Source organism: Plutella xylostella, chromosome 14 (assembly GCF_932276165.1).
Source record: "Plutella xylostella chromosome 14, ilPluXylo3.1, whole genome shotgun sequence".
Classification (NCBI taxonomy): Eukaryota; Metazoa; Arthropoda; class Insecta; order Lepidoptera; family Plutellidae; genus Plutella; species Plutella xylostella.
Genome location: NC_063994.1, coordinates 3,857,038 through 3,875,266, shown reverse-complemented (window position 1 = coordinate 3,875,266; position 18,229 = coordinate 3,857,038). Strand labels below are relative to the sequence as shown.

General features: G+C 36.9%; 1 protein-coding gene across 1 annotated transcript in view; it reads right to left on the bottom strand.

The window, feature by feature from the left end:
* Ast-a (helicostatins) overlaps positions 1-17,814 on the bottom strand; it is a 31,740-nt gene extending 13,926 nt beyond the window's left edge. The window contains 1 exon segment of the mRNA NM_001309058.1: positions 17,692-17,814. The gene's annotated coding sequence lies outside the window, so the exon portion shown is untranslated.
* Between the last annotated feature and the right edge of the window lie 415 nt (positions 17,815-18,229).

Sequence of the window (18,229 nt, the reverse complement as noted above, 5' to 3'; positions counted from 1 at the left end):
ACATTTCATGGCCATGCGCGTTGCGAGGGGGTTACAATGAAATCGAACGAACAAATTAAAGTTTGGCACGTTTATAGTCGTCGAAAAATAATAGGCCCGTTTGGACAGCTTCAAAATGTATGGGATGACAGATGGTGACAAACCTAAATCATGAAAAATCTAAAATTCTAAACAATAAGTAACTTTTGGTGCTTTATAAGTTCTTTTTCTTTCGGCCGTTAAATAATAAGCCAGATTATGTGTCTTTTAATTTATTTTATCAAGTAAATCAAGGGTAAATAGCAAATTTGTGTAGCTGTCCAAACGGGCCTATTATATTTCGTCGTCGTGGCTATAGGACTATAGTTCTAAACTTCGTTTTCCCTAAAATCTTCGGAGCGCTGCGATTACCACGGGTAGGTAGGTATATCGTTGTATAAGCGTACCGAATGTATGACAGTGGGGTTACCACCACCGAACATTAGCAATTAACAGTCATTAAGCAACGTCGCGTCACTCGCTTGTCAAATCTGGCGTAATATTTGTATGGATCTGACAGATGTTTGACAGGCGAGCGACGCGACTGCTTTTGGATTGTTAATATTAAAGTATAATGTACACTAGTAATATTAAATTGCTAACGTGTCAGTGTCGGCACGGCAGCAGGTCGTACACTTGTCCAAAATTAATAATGCACATGCAGATCATCACACCCACATTTAATGATTAAATCGTAAGAACCTTAAAAAAACACTTGCATTTTGCACCTTGTTCGAAAGAAATAGGAGTCAATATCAAGTGTCACATAATCGAAAACCACCGATCTGTCAAAGATTTCTATGCGCATTATCAATTTTGGAGCACTGTACGTTTGTTTGATTTCTATAGTGACCCCCCTGTCCCACAGGGGACTGCCACTTGGTGACTCGACTCGTAAATAGTGGCCCAGGGTAGGTACCTGGGTACTCTATTTGGAGAAACACTACGAGTAATTTCAAAATGTCTACAGCGATAGTCGATTCGTAGTACGATGTTGTTTCCCACTTTCATAGGATTTTGGCACATAGTAACTCCTTATGTGTATATTATACCATACTATGCTACAGATATGCAGGGTGTTCAAAAAGGGGAAATAGAGGAAGTCCAAAGAGGGTGACATCATTCAGTACAACTTTAATAAATTCGTACAGCTTTTGAAAATTTACGACTACCTACATTTTATTGTTATGTTCTTTTTTGGTTTAAAATACTTACATTTGATTGGTGTAGTAAAAAAAAAAACACGCACTCACGCCTTGTACTAATGTACTCCCTTGCGGGGTAGGTAGAGGTGCATTGCTGCACCCACTTTTCGCCAGATTGTTATGTTAGTCCCAATACTCCCAATGTAATAGGGGGCGGGCCTATTGTCATTTTACGGGCACATCCAAGACCCGAGAACAAATATCTGTGTTTAAATAAATATCTGCCCCAGCCGGGAATCGAACCCAGGACCATCGGCTCAGTAGTCAGGGTCACTAACCACTACGCCATTCGGTCGTCAGTGCCGTCGGTGTAGTAAAATCACAACTATTGAATGCATATCTATGTTTTGTTTTAAATTAAGTACCTATAATAGTTTTTTTTTGTGTATGTTGAGTTCAGAGATAAAATTCCACCCTGTATATTCAATTCAAGCGATTCAGCGCGAGGTTCTTGAACTTAGTTCAAAACATCTGCTATAAAATTCCATCTTCTCAAGCGAGGAAAGTGTCACTTTCACACCGCATGACATTTACATTCCGTTGTTTATTTTTAGCCATTTCACTATCAATGAATTCTAAAGGTAAGCGTCCACCTTTCGGCATCTTACGCAACGGACGCATCCTATTCAGTATTCTTTGTACAGAAATTCATACAAGTGCGTCCACTTCATCGGCATTGCTGACGTTGTCGTTGTTTCTTTATACATTTATGGAAATCCGTCCGATACGCACGGATCAAGGTGTTAATTTTTTATGTTTTGTTTACCTCCAACTCGCCTGCCAATCGTGGAGATTATGGCAATAACTCCGCAGTATTGGAGGAGGCCTGTGCTCTGCTACGGATCGTATAGTAGCCGACAGACGAGCGAGTAAGTCCGCGAACTTATAGCTCGACGACCTTTTTCGCTCGTTTGTCACCTCAAATTCGCGTACTTCACAAACAAAAATGTGTTTCAGCTTTAAGTACGCGTACTTACTCGTACGTCTATCTCCCACTTTATCATTACACGCTTTGCAGTAGCAGAATTATGACCATATTATGACATTAATAAAGTAAACGTTAACATTAATTCCACCTAAACAAGCAACCTACGAACTACGAACACATCTAAAATAACAAGTAACTACCTAAAGCAACAAATTAATTTTACTTATCATCCTGTAATCTAAATCTAACGCCTTGTTAAGGCTCAAGCATGCCCTATCTCCAATCTTAATCCTGTGCCCTGTGAGAGCTCCAACGAAGTACTCCTCCACAGCAGTTCCGTACTTTGAATTTTTCCAGTAAATACGCATTTTAAGTTTAACATTTTCATATTCCAATATGCCTTTATGTAAAAGGGCAATAACTTTGTGCAGTAAAAGCTTTCGATTTTAAAATAAGTTTTTAGACTCGGTGTTATGATTTTATAAAACTTTATATTAGTTAGTTCCAGGCTAGATTCCCGGCCGGAGCTGATATTTTTTTTATTATATAATGTAGTTATATTGTTTCCCCTTATCAAACAAAACCATGAATGAAAATTCTATTTGTGATTTAGACAATGTACGAAACTGTATAGCTATCAGCTATATCATACCTATAAGTAAAAAAACGAATGTTAACTTTATGATAGCCGAGTTCAAATGAAGCTGACTCTACAAGCATACACTGTCTGAATCATTTGCTGCATATTATCATCATCATCATCATCATAGCAGTCCACTGCTGCTGGACTACTAGAGGCCTACCACTCCTAAAGCACGCCACTGGATGCGATCTTTAGCTTTCCGCATCCAATCATTACCAGCCACCTTTCGCAAGTCGTCACCCCATCTAGCCGGAGGGCGTCCCACACTACGTTTGCTGCATATTAGGTCCTATTGTATTCCTTGCGCTCTACTTTAAACCAACGACAAACAACGTCTGTGAGAGAATAAGACCCCGTTTCATACACATAACATTATAATACAGGTTTTTGTTTACGGACTTAATTTGATGTGGTTTCGGCCTGTTTTTGAAGTCTTGATTAATTTCTGTACCAAAAACTTTGTTCCGGAAATTTATATTCGTTTTCCAAAAAGCTGTTAGGTAGATTGTGTTACGACCAAACCTTACACGTGAAAAACGCAGCTTGTTCTTATAATTTCAAAATTGATTATCAGAAATAACTGAATAATCTGTTTTGAACGCATGCAGCAGTCAATCTAAACGGTAATGCGTAAACGTTACTTATAAAGATAAAGAATTAACTAAGGCCAAGATAAATAGACGAAACTAAGACGGAGTCTTAGCTTAAGCACATGCTAAGAACACGAATTCACTATCATAGACACTACTTGAGCACAGACTATGCCACTAAGTTCGCACTCTGACTTAGCCGAGTTCGAGTTCACATTTGTCAAGACTTGGCCCTTGCTTAGCACGCCGTTGAAATAAATAGTTGTGGTATTTATTATCAATTGGTTCGTTTATAGGAATTTTATGGGAAAAACGGACATTCAAACCTAAAAATAAAAGAATCGCAGAACTTTGGAACTGCTAAGTTGATTTTAATAAAATATAGGTAGGCACTCTGGGTTATATTACCAATCATCGTAAAAAAACAAATAGTAAATCGATTCAGCTGACAAATACATACACACAGAGATACACAGACACATTAAACATAATATAACACTCCTATTTTCGCCGAGGGCTTATTAATAAATAAATATGAACGTGAACTTTTATAGCACGGGGTGAGTGGCCATCTGGCGGTAAGTGGCTGCACTAGTTCTTAGGAATTGTTATTCTAAGCTCTCAGGCTAACCACATACCATATTTATACCAAATTTGCTCAAAAACTACGGAATGAAACTATAACCACAGATAAATAAATATACATTTGACGCAGATTCGACATAACGGGTTCTAAGCCAGTGACTTAGCCGAGCAAACGCTAAGTAGTGTCTATTTTAGAGACTCATTGCAACCCAACTTAGTTCAGGTGAAGTCGTACTTGGCTAAGCATTAGTTTGAGCAAGTGCTAAGCAACGACTATTTATCTTGGCCTAAGAGTTTCTGTAAAGTAACTGTGAGAGTCCGACAAAGCTAACTTTGCAACATAAACTAGTGCCAACCATAGAAATATGTTATTAGAGCAACAATTTTATTATTCTTCGAAATGTTTAGCACGGACTTAGTAAACTCTAAGAGAAAGGTGGCTGGTTATGATTGGATGCGGAAAGCTAAAGATCGCATCCATTGGCGTGCTTTGGGAGAGGCCCACGTCTATAGCAGTGGACTGCTATAGGCTAATGATGATGATGATGATAATGATAGTAAACTCTTATTTTTCATAATTTAATAATTAGGCTTACTACTAAAAAAAATGACCTCCTGCTTTTACTTGTAGTAAGCATTGTCAAGTAGTGAAGTTAAACACTGTACATCCTTAAGATGAGATTATATTATATTGTAAAGTGACGATGGGACTGTCATGTTCATGTATGATCAAAGTCTCATAAAATAAAGATTAAAAAAAAATCAGAAAGACAGACCCTAGTTCAGTATAAATTTATAGGTGCGTGGAGGCATTTCAGTGATTTCAGGCGAAAAATTACTTGCTGATCCTTAGAGAAATAACAGTCTCGATCGTTTAAGTAAAGAAACTCCTTTTCATCAGAGAAAATACCTACTAGGGGATAAAAATGTACCGAATAATGAGGTGTCATGCCTGTCACTTAGTAGTGACTTAACAAAGGTATAGGCCCTTACGCTCTATCTCTGCTGTGCATGATAAAAATCTACAACATTTATTTATGCTTAGGTAATGATGCTGAAAAAATATTCAGAGACGGTAACGAAAAAGAAATTTAAGTAAATTTATACCTAAATACTTATTTAAGTTTATTTCATTTTCCCATTACTTTTGTTGTTTATTGGAGTTTTATTGTTCGTTTTGGAATTTCATTTCAGGTTAATAAAGTCTCGAAATTACACTCGCGAGCAATGAAAAAGTTCCATTTACACCAAATGGCCAACATTTTTCATTATATTTCAATTTTTAGTTGGTAATATTCAGATGCGCTTTTAAATGTAAATACTTCAATACAGCAACATAACTTTTCCATTTATGAGTAATTTGGTAACTGGAACTGTTTCATTACGTGTAAGTAGGTACCTGCCCTTCTATTCTATTCTATTCTATTCTGTGTAGGGGTGTAAGTACCTGCACCTGGCTCTCTCGAATAGAACCTTTGTGCATATCCCCAAGGTCTAAACTACCTTCCTAAGCTTGGACCATTTCCCACCACGCTGGTCCACTTGCGGGTTGGTGGGTTCACAATCTAGATGTGCTAGATCTAGATATGCAGGTTTCCTCACGATGTTTTCCTTCACCGTAAGAGCGATGGTATACATTGTACTTAAGTTAAAAGAACTCATTGGTACATGTCAGCGCCGGGATTCGAACCCGCATCTCTTGATTGAGAAGAATGAGAAGCGGGCGCTCACCCGACTGAGCTACCACCGCTCACCCTTTTATTTTATGAGTCAGATTTTCTTTTGGTGTCCTACCTCTGCGTTGGTAATGGTAATTAAGCAGGTAATAATAATAGATGACCGAATGGCGTAGTGGTTAGTGACCTGACTACTGAGCCGATGGTCCCGGGTTCGATTCCCGGCTGGGGCAGATATTTGTTTAAACACAGATATTTGTTCTCGGGTCTTGGATGTGCCCGTAAAATGGCAATAGGCCCGCCCCCTATTACATTGGGACTAACATAACACTCTGGCGAAAAGTGGGTGCAGCAATGCACCTCTGCCTACCCCGCAAGGGAGTACATTAGTACAAGGCGTGAGTGCGTGTTTTTTTTTTTTTTTTTTTTTTTTTTTTTAATAATTTTTGATTTTATTACGTTTAATCCTGGTTGCTAGAGGCAATTGACATTTAAAATACATGTCATGTTAGTAAAATACACTGAACATTGAATTCATTTATAAATGCGTCCATAAAATTAACGTATTAACGTTGACAGCGTTGTTAATTAATTAAAATACGAAAATTTCTTTTCTTTAATATTATGTAGCTATACCTATACCTATCTGTACATATATTCGCAGGTGTTGTCAACAACACGATTGATACCTATGCAGAGTTATAGACTTGGTAGAGTCAAAGGTATATACTTAATACAATGTATAAAGGTTAAACCCTCACAAAGACACGAGGCTAATTAAAAAACCGCATAAAGAAGATAAATAAGTCCCAGAGATCCGGAAGTCGGTAACGAGTGTAATATAAATCACTTATAATGGTGTTACAGAAACAATACAGAAAATATTTTCTTATAACATGTCCTGGGATTGAGATTTATGTTGCTTTTACAGACCAAATTATAATACTAAGTATGTGGGAGTGGAAAAATATCACATTATTTTGCGGTTAGTTATGACTACGTGTAAAATAAAACAAGCAATCTTATGTGTCCGTTCCGTACTTTAAACCCTAATATTATATTATTTCTGGATTTATCACACAAATAGTTACAAAATTGTTGCTCAACAACCTTGTACATGTACAGATCTAAAAACGTACTGTAAACTCAATAAATGACTACGAGACCTTAATGCAAAGATCTTTCAGAATTCCGTGGAAGTGCACCATTTCTATTGACAGTGCTCCCTAACATCGTTTGCACTCACGGAATCTCTTTAGAGTCAATTTCCAATAGAGCATAAATCTACTTACGATTTGAAATTATATTAGCAAACATAAAAGCAGAAGCGATGAATGTTCAAAGAAAACTAACTCCTATCGCATTTCCCTGGAGAGAAAACGTGGAGTCTGTTGAAGTTTGAAGTTATTTAGAATTATAATAAAAATGCGCCCTAAAACTAGTGTTGCCACAAATTATCGCTATGCAGCCATAATAATCGATAATTTGATGATTTTATCCTTGCGGCAAGGTCAATACTATCGATAGACAGTCGATACAAACGTCATTCCTTCAACTATTGATGGACAAAAGTTCGGACGGACGGCCAAAAATATTATGCGCCTACATGAGCCTTAGTGGCTTACATTCATTATATTTATAATGGGCACCAAAATGTATGTATAAATACGTGTGTAATACTGTTAACGAATATGTGTATATGTAATGTATATTCATAAATAGAGGTACACACATAATATGGAGTGATAATACGTGAGTAATGATGAGATCTTAATATTTTAGGGTATTAAGAGGTGGCTATGGATGGGGTTGATGGTAAATGACGAATGCAGGATTTCTTGAGGCCAAACTATTTACTGTATTACTACATGATAACCAAATTACATTACTCAAGTGTGTTATCTAAGTGACGGGCGCGAGACGACTAGCGTCTGCGCATTGTTCGCTACTGGAAGTTACTAGAAAGCTGACATTGCAAAACGTGACTATAACATGTGTCGCTACATCACTTCCCCCGTTTTTCAAAATTTTTCTCAAAAATTTTCAAGTACAATACGTAATACCTATGTTACAAAAGCCTCTCTTACGGAGCTTTAAACTTGAAACATACAATATCAAACAAAACAGAAATCACAAAATTACATTTCAATACTGATACAAAATTAACAAATCAAACTTATAAATCTCACAATAAACCACTTGGTAAAACTACGTAGCACTCTGTTCACTCGCGACGCGCTTATCACATTCCGCTGACCGTGCAAGATGAACGCTGCTACCTCGGTTCTGCGAATCCGACCTCGTGTGTGATTGAACCATGTGGGAATTTCCGATCTAAAAATAGCTTCTTTCGTTGCATCTCTCATCCATCCTGGCGGGAACTTCCATGAGGACCCTCGAGTGAGCCTCCACGTGGGTGACCAGTCCACTATGCTCCAGCTCGGCAGCCAGAGGAAACCGCCCAAACTCGCTAACTTCAGAAGCGCCGATTACCGCCCGTTGACCTGCCGTCGTGGACGCGCAATCGTACCTTCTACATGTGTTCCGCTCGTCCAGGTCCTGACTTGAGATGCTTCGATACGCTAATTACTTCTGCGTTGCGTAACCAAAATTTGTGAAGGGGTGATGCACTTCCAGTAGATGATTTTCTGATGTTGTCGCCTGTTACCCCATGGCCCTGCTGGGGGAGCCGTCTCGTCCACGCCGTTCCATGCTGCGCCGCGTCATCGCCGTGCTGACTCCATCGTTTCTTCCGAAGGTTGCGTGTTCAGTTTGTCGGAGGTCACCAATTTAGGGTTTTTTTTTTTCTTGAGGCCCAACTATTTAATCAGATTCTACACATAGTAACCAATTTACATTTCGTGTGTGATTTGTTTCAAGTTTTTAAAGCTCCGTAAGAGAGGCTTTTGTAACATAGGTATTACGTATTGTACTTGAAAATTTTTGAAAAAAAATTTTGAAAAACGGGGGAAGTGATGTAGCGACACATGTTATAGTCACGTTTTGCAATGTCAGCTTTCTAGTAACTTCCAGTAGCGAACAATGCGCAGACGCTAGTCGTCTCGCGCCCGTCACTTAGACAACATACTTGTAAAATGTAATTGGTAAAATCAGTAAATAGTTTGGCCTTAAGAAACCTGCATTCTTCATTTACCATCAACCCCATAGCCACCTCTTTATACCCTAAAATATGATAGGGATGTTTGGTTGAATTAAAATTTAGTAGGTAAGTATGTACAACTGTTTGTGTGTGTGTTGAAACAACGGGCTATAGCAGATTCATATAAGAATAAATTAACTGACTCCGGAGTAACTTTCCTCCGTTCATAATAACCATGACAAAGGGCCCTTTCCAAATAATAAAATAAAGAGCCTATTCTTATTCTTAACGTCTTAAGTACTGACATTTGTAAATTAGGATTTCTGAGTTGAGCTTCCCTGCTGGTCAAAATATCGCTTTTGCAACATCAATATAAACGAAAATGGCTAGCTAAATGACATCTGCAATATGAAGTAATTAGGTACATTTAACAGTGTATTTATTATAATATCAGTGTATTTATTACAACTAATAAAATTATATAAAAGATAAAACATTATTTATTGTAACCAAAAAGAAACACTTTGACAACCATATAACGTACCTAAATATAGCATGTGGGTGTAACTGTAACTGTACCTCTATAATATTATCTACAGGTTTTTAATTCTAGAATCCTACAAACCGGAAGTAGATAGGAGGTTCCGGAAGTGGGTCGGTACCGGCGGCGGTGCTGTTTCCGGTCCGAACCTGTTGCTTGATTCAACGGCTTTAATTTCTATTACGGGCAGTTTTAATAATTCGCTCTACGATATTTAGGGTGGCTTGCACGAAACATTTAAATGCATGTAAATCTATTGCTCGCTTGCTTTGACAGCATAGTGACAAAGCATGACAGCAAGAAATTTTAAAGCGTTTAAATGCTTCGTGTAAGCCACCCTTAATAGATTGTAGTTTTTCAGGTAGGTCCACACGTTTACAATTTCCCTTCATCATAATCTCCGTTGCGTGGCCCTTGCGGGTTACTCTATACTGTCGAAAAACGAACGAACGTGAGCTGTCGTGCAATCGTAAGATGGCGAGCGCTCGGAAACTTAGATTTTCGTCATAAAGAGTGACCCCCCTGATCTGCGTATCATGATCGCTCGTTTGGACGCAAATATGGCTTCAAACTAGCGATATAATTATAAGGATACCGAGCCTGGCAGTGCAGATCTGATACAAATAAATAATATCAGATACAAAATTCGGGCAAACACCCACTAAGAATGAAACGGACCCGGCGTGAAATAGATCCAACAGTATAAAAAGGTTAGTAATTATAATTATCAATTTCTGATGATTCTATTTCACAATAAAGATAGAAAACAAATTTCCGCAACAATTTATTAATCCTGATGGCTATATTTTATTAAAATTTAATGGAAATGAAGACAGTCAAGTGTAATTTCCTGTACATGCTTTTGATATCGAATCCATCAAAAGGGGTATTGTTACCAAAGAGAATCAATTCACAAGTAGATTGACTTTAAAAGCTACAAGTTATTTAATGAAGCAACTTGCTCGACAAGTATTTTCTCAAGAAACTCCGACTCGACACACTCACGCAAGAAAAGCCTATTGCTGGCTATATTATACAGGGTGAGTCTTTCGTAGGTGCATATCCGGAAGTATGTTACAGAGCTCTTCATTCTGAACAACTTTTGTTATAATGACCATGGGATAATCTCGAAAAAAAATCTACTCCCCATATACAGTGTCATGTAAACAACCAATTTTTGTATGCGGAAGCATCTTTTTTTTCGTTATAATAAAAGTTGTTCAGAATGAAAAGCTCTGTAACATACTTCCGGATATGCACCTACGAAAGACTCACCCTTTATATGAAAAAGCATAATGTACAATATGTATCATATGGTAATAATATGGTAGGTGACTGTAATCGCCGAAGGGGTAGTCAGAGCTGACTCGCAATTCCGCTGTAATAGCGAGCCGTATTGCCGTTTTAGAATGAGTACCTACAATGCACTTAGTGCAGTAAATTGTCAACTCCCATTCAAAAATCGTGTCATTTGTAGGCAAATCTTTCTAAATTTATTGTGTCATCGATCTACTTATTGTTCCGCTGTCCTTCCCACCAGCTAACAAACGGCCAATTACAGTAATTATCTGCAAATTGAATCAAGAATTTAATTTAAGTTTCCGTACAGAGTCGGACAATAGTTCGTCCAGATTACGTATTATCTGGCAATTTGGAAGTCGCGAAACAATTGACGGTGTCGCGAAGAACGGGCCAGCCAATCGCAAACTTGTTTGAAAGTTGAGTGAGGGAGATAACTTGTATTGTCTCCGCATGTTTTCTTGATTGTTCACAAACAGATAGTGTAAATGTCGCAGGCAACTGGTTTAATCTCCTGTTTGATTGAACCGCTAGCCCGTTCATTGGATGACGCTATTCAGTTGTATGACTAGGCCGAACGTTGATTGTACAAGCGTCACAAAACGTCCAACTAGTTAGCGGACTTAAAATCAGTCAGGTGGTGAATAAAACAAATATGGCGTCTAACAGCGAACAGCTGACACAAAAAGCACTTGTATTGTTATTTTTTGCAAATAAATTAGCTTTAAAGTGCGTTATTTATGTTCAAATAGTGTGACAACATGGATTTACCTATTATTTCACCGCTGGCGGATAGTTTCAAAGAAAATAATGTGCTGAAACTGGATAATTATGAACAACAATATCAAGGTACGTTTATTGTTATTGTTTAGTTAATTTGTGAGATGAGAGCTTTGTAACATAGTCTTTTTGTTGACTCTTGTCTGGTAATGTTCATCCTAACCAGACATTACAAAGTTGCTATACTATATCCCATTTAACGACTTCGCTGAATAACGTTCAGTCAAGACGTTGGACGTTACAGTCAACCACTTGACGAGTTGTTCTTTAGTCATTCAACTGAGTAGCGTCATCCAATGAACGGGCTAGCGGTTCAATCAAACAGGAGTTTAAACCAGATGACTGCGACATAAATACACTCACGGACAATGAGACAGTTCCACTTACAAAATTCCTTCCCTAAATAACCTCAATTATTTTAAACTTTTAATATGAAATTTTAACAAAATGTTTACGATTTTTGTTGACGGTAATAATTCTGGTGCGCTTTTAAATGTAGTTCAACATTGCAGATTTTCCGGTTAGGAGTTATTTGGTGCTTTTCGCATTTGGAACTTTTTCATTGCCCGTGAGTGTATATTGCTTGCACTTGCCATACTTACCATACCATACTATGTAATAAAATTATTATGAAGAGGATGAGTTTTTGTATTTAATAAATTCTTAAGTCACATTTAATGCTGCATTAAATCCGAGATCCCTTTTTATCCCGGAATTCCCACTGGAAACCTTTTAAGTGCGATGTGTCATGTGAAGCTGCAGTATTTTTTTAGTATAATAGGTTTAGATTGATTATTTGAACTTTTCAAAACGAATGGGTTAGCTACTGAAAGTTTTTATAAGATTAGAATTTATAAACATTACCTGGAAGTGACGTGTCTTGAATTTTAATCACAAGTTTTTTGCTTGAACTTACCTTGAACCTGATTTGAATTGATTAATTAAAGTTGGAAATTGAGATATCTAAGCTAGTTCAAATTTCTCCATAGTCGGTTATATTTAAACCGACAGGGATTGATTTATAAATTAAACGTCATCTCCATATAAAATTCATGACAGATGTGTCAAAAGTCAACCACGACTCCCTGGGTGTTCATTAACAGAGAATGGAGAAATTGCTTAGAAATTGGTATTGCTCTGATTAGTAATAGGTACAAAAGTTCGTATGGTTAGTGACCCTAACTGCTATGCCGAAGGTCCCGGGTTCGGTTCCCGGACGGGGCAGATATTTGTTTTAAGACAGATATTTGTACTCGGGTCTTTTGTATTTATATGTATCCATATCTAATGTGTTCAGTATATGTATTTGTGTATATCAGCTGTCCGATAAACATAATATCACTGGCTCTGCCTAGTCGGCCTAGCTTGGGATCGAATGGCCGTGTGTCTGATGTACCCACATACTAAGTTACTGTTCTTAAAAAAAACTGAGTTAAAACATTGTACCTAATACCTAGATCTAAGATCTAGAACTTTTGAAAAGTTGAAAAGGGGTAGAAAAATCAGAAATGTCGAAGATACATTACCTCCAATAAAAAGTTATAAACTTCCCCACTAACTTTATGAAAAATATAAATAAAATGTTGACATCACGTGATACTTCACAAAGCTCTCAGCGGAGTTTTTATCAGTTAGGTACAGAAGTGACGAAATAAATTATTTACATTTTGAGAGTACCCGTAATAAAGATATCTGTTTTTCACTCCACATATTGCATTTTTATTTCAAAAGAACATCTAAAAATCCAGACACGTTCACTGTCCACTAACAGTTATGCATAATAAATCATACAACAAGCTTCGTCAAAGGATCTTTTGATGATGTGTCCATGAAAAATACTTTAACATATCGTGTGGATATGACATGTTTGGCAGGCGAGCGACGCTGCTTAGCTAATGTGTCGGTGGTGGTACGGTTCTCGGGTCTTGGATGTGCCCGTAAAATGGCAATAGGCCCGCCCCCTATTACATTGGGACTAACATAACACTCTGGCGAAAAGTGGGTGCAGCAATGCACCTCTGCCTACCCCGCAAGGGAGTACATTAGTACAAGGCGTGAGTGCGTGTGTGTGGTACGGTAGCTGTAGTAGGCTGATGATTAAAAATGAAAAAAAGCGGAAATTGCTCTCCAGAACGTGAAATGTGCATAAAAACTTAACTGGCTCAAAACTGTGCTCTGTATTTAGGTATGTTTTGTAATCGGGCAGTTGCCAGTTATACCTAATACAATATCATTGCTTCCAGCAGTTCCAGTTAATATTATTATTAAAATATCACGTTACAAAATTGAATATTACATTAATTATAATGTCAATAATAATTCAAGAAATTCAATTACTCGAGGTGTCTAGCATAATGAAAGTAATTGAGACTTTCAATAGTCATCATTTTGTAAGATAATTTCGAAGGAACAGTTACGGTAGACCCTTCCATCTCAACAAATAATATTATACCTACCGACTCAAATTAATACAATTAAGTATAACGGGTAAAATCAATTGCAGGGTGAGTATTAATGATTTTATTGAGTAAGAGTTGTTGTGGCGTAACGGATAAGATCTCAGCTATCATTCGAGAGGGCGTGGATTCAAATAAAAGTACCTATAGACTGTCTAATAGTTTGTTATAGTTACGTCACAGATGACATAAAATCTATTCTTGTCTGGCTTTGACAGTATGCCGTCAGAAAGAGACAGACATTAGCCTAATGCTCCTTTCTGAAACTGGGCATAAATAGTGCGTCACTGCCTTACCTAAATGCGCTAGTTCTATGATTTTAGTAGAAGTCTAGCACTAATAAGTACACCTGGTTCCATTACGGTGGTAAATTAACAAACAAACTTTGGAGAAAGCATTTTATGTAATACAAACTACATTTTAGTTAAAAGGTTTGTAGTCATTTCAGTCTGACCCTCCCTAAGTACATAGAGGTAAAATCATCGTTCTGACTAACGTTATTTTAGGCTGGCTTCTTATTCGTGTTTACACTATGAAAGGGTTTGGTTATAAAGATGCTTGATATATTTTCGGATCATATTTCTGAGAAAAGGAAAGGTTTTTCTTTGCAATATTTACTATTTATTTTACAAATAAGTACAAGCAATAGCACTTAAATTTTATCTTGTATCTGTTACCTGAACACATGCTAGATATCACATGCTAGCAAATCACATCGGCTAGGGTGCGGGGAAACAGCATAGATTGACATACACTCGCGAAATGAAATAGTTCTAGCCACATCGTCTTCCAGTGTCCCATCACAAAATATACCGGACCTGCCGATGACTTTACCAACCTCACCAGCAGCGCTACTGCATATTTAAAGAATTGTAGTTTTTAGTGACCTGTATAAATTCTTATTTTAATATTTTTTTATGTAACCAGTGTACAAAGCCATACGATAAATAAAAAAATAAGTAACCTCCAAAATGTCGAAATCAAATGGAACCTTTATTCAAATTCAAACATCTAATTTAAAATTTTAACACAGTATGTATTTACGTTTTTAGTTGCGTTTATGTTATGTTTATATTTTGATGCACTGTTAAATTAAATTTACTTCAATATTTTAGACTTTTTCGTTTATATTTGGCGCTATGTCACCGAAACTTTTTAATCGCTTGCGAGTGTATAGCCATTACCAAACAATGGACCATATACACTCACAGGCAATGAAAATCACCAAATTACTCCTAAACGACAAAAACTAACTTAATAACGTCTTCTGCAATATTTAAGTGCATTTAACGGTGCAACAGAATATAACCAACTAAAAACGTAAATAAATAAATAAAAATAAAAAACACGCACTCACGCCTTGTACTAATGTACTCCCTTGCGGGGTAGGCAGAGGTGCATTGCTGCACCCACTTTTCGCCAGAGTGTTATGTTAGTCCCAATGTAATAGGGGGCGGGCCTATTGCCATTTTACGGGCACATCCAAGACCCGAGAACAAATATCTGTGTTTAAACAAAAAATATCTGCTGCCCCAGCCGGGAATCGAACCCGGGCCCATCGGCTTAGTAGTCAGGGTCACTAACCACTACGCCATTCGGTCGTCTTACGTAAATATTTTATTAAAATATCCTTTTAAATAATAAAAAATGGGCTTTTTTGTAGTCTGAATTCTGTAAGTGGAACTGTTTCTTTGCCCGTGAGTCTAGAAGGGCCGGTAAATTTGCATTCGCTTACTTACATCAAATTCGTATTTAACTTACTTACCTTAGCTTACTAAGATGAAGAAAAAATGTTAAAACAGTAAGTTACACAATACATTTATTGATTCTTTAAAACTAAATTGACATTAAGTATGAAATACTTTGCCGAATAGTGAGGTAATTAATTTCCGGTCGTTATCGTAATCGCCTCTGTCGTTTATAACAAGTTCTTTTTATACGAAAGATGAAAATTTTTGCCTGTAAATTTTTAGTTTTGTATGCAGAAAGTTTTAATAGAATTTATTACTATGCCTGAGGGAGCATTCTCCGGGCACGACGCACGGCAGAACCATTTTAGGGTTGTATACAGGGTGGAACTTTATTTTGCTTTTTTTCAGCAAATATATATATATATATATATATATATATATATAAATATATAGAATATATATTATTACTGAAACCTCAGCGCAAACACTATAATTTTATGATCAACTCACGGGTGATACCTACTTGGCATGAAAAACACTTAAACAACAGAGATTTTTTGTACTTAATTCAGATGCTAGAGATAGTTGAATAAATCACATGATAGAGTACAGCGTATTGTATTTATTATGTTTATGGTTTGCGCCGACCGCACTAGAATGAAATGATGATGCCGTCGGCCTCCGATCGTGTGAGTTGCGACTTGAGGCCATCCCTTGTTTGCTCCGTGTAGTTAATAGTTTGTGTAGTCAACTCTTCCGTCTTGTGTTATGTGGTAGTACTCAACTTGTGGTAGGGAGGTTGCTCTAGCTATACAAAAAAACAAAGGACCATGAGATTGGTTCGTTTAGTGCAACGAGCTAGCATAGCGGCGTTGCGTCGTGATTATGGAAACAGCGCACCAAAACTCAGTTTTTTGTAATCTAGACTGACCTCTACCATTTACGCCTCGCTTCTTTATTGATGATAACAAATTGGAATTTTAGAAGAGCTGTCAAAACTTAAAATTATTTTCCATAAATTGGAATTTCGACGGTATCCGTGAAACTCATATTCAAACAACAAAAAATATTATGTAATATTGCTAAAATATAATTATGTACGTCTTTGTTGTGCCTACCTATCATCAGCCACTGCTCGACATAGGACTCCCCTTAGTTATTTTGCGTTGTATAAATTCTGTTATAAAATATACCTACTTTCTACTACATTCTTCCGTTGACCTGTGACAATCCTATTGGGGATACAAGTACTTTAGTATTGCTCGAATGCAATTTGTGTTATTAAAGTTTTACACGAATCGCTTCGCTGTCAGCCCGCCGTCTGGTTCTCAAGTAAATATACAGGATGGTATTGACTTCCGAATATCGACTCCACAATGCATTAATTATATATAAGTACTTAAACGTTTTTTTAAAAAGACACTCGGAAATGTCGCGCTTGTTATACACTCACGGGCAAATAAAATAGAAAATGGCGATGTGTTTAAAACTGTATTTTAAGGAGGTGAAAAGATAAGCTCGGGCACTCCCGACCACTCACTACCAGAATATTGCAATAATTATGACCTTAGGACCATAGATTTCGAGAGAGTGCCACTTAATACATCATGTTTTTTTTTTGCTATGGAAACAAAAATTAAGGCATGCGATTAAAGTCAAACATATTTTAAAATAAAATAAATATATTTTTTATTTTGAAATGCAATCAAATTTAAATATTATAAAAACGTTTCCATTTATTTCAGCAAATACGTTCAACATACTAACTGTAAATGGTGTGTGCAGTTAACTGCAAAATTATTAACGATCGTAACAATGACCTTTTTTATGATCGCTGTAATGTACTGTAATGTAGTTAAAACAACTACCTATTTATAAAATTCAAAACACCATTACGGAACATAATTATGTTGTTTGTGAACTTTTAATTCCTAATAACTTTTAAACACTGTGCAATTAAACTTAGGTAGGTATATCACAAACTTATCAAAATTAAAACTCTCAAAATTTCTACAAGAATAGCTTGACCAATAAAAGTATATTCCAATAGAAATTTGAACCCGAAGAAACCTATCATCATCTTAATTAAATGACACATTAGGATTCCAGTAAAAAAACAGAAATAAAAACAATAGTCTTACCAATAAAAACCTAAATTAAAAAAAAATACTTAACTCACCTGAAAATTCCGTAGCCACGCACGTTGGAGAAACAGGAAGCCGTTGCACAGACCGGAAGCACGACTCAAAAGTTCCAAGTTCGAATCGGCATACTTTGTAGCGAGCCGCTAAGAGTGGACTGTGCGCGCCGCCCCGCTTCACTCGTATATATAGGATCCGCCCTACGCTAGGGCGGGCGGGCCAACCCACTCGCATTAAACCGGCCGCGATCGCAGCCCTTATCAATAGATATGTTTTTAATAAACTCGGCTGTAAATTCAGCGACTATCTGATTGTCACTTGATAATGTTGCGGTGTTGATGAAAGCTAACTACTTGTGGTTAGATAGTTTATTTTTGTTACATGCTGACGTAGGTGAAGCGGAGGTGTCACGTAATGTGAAACTCCGGAAAAAGTGGGTTTATTCCAAAATGGTATAACATTTATTTGATATACATTCACCCTCGATATTTAAAAATAATTTTCGGGAACAAAACATATCAATAAAGCAATAGTTTCAAATTACGTACGAAAATTAAATTTTAATTATCTGATTGA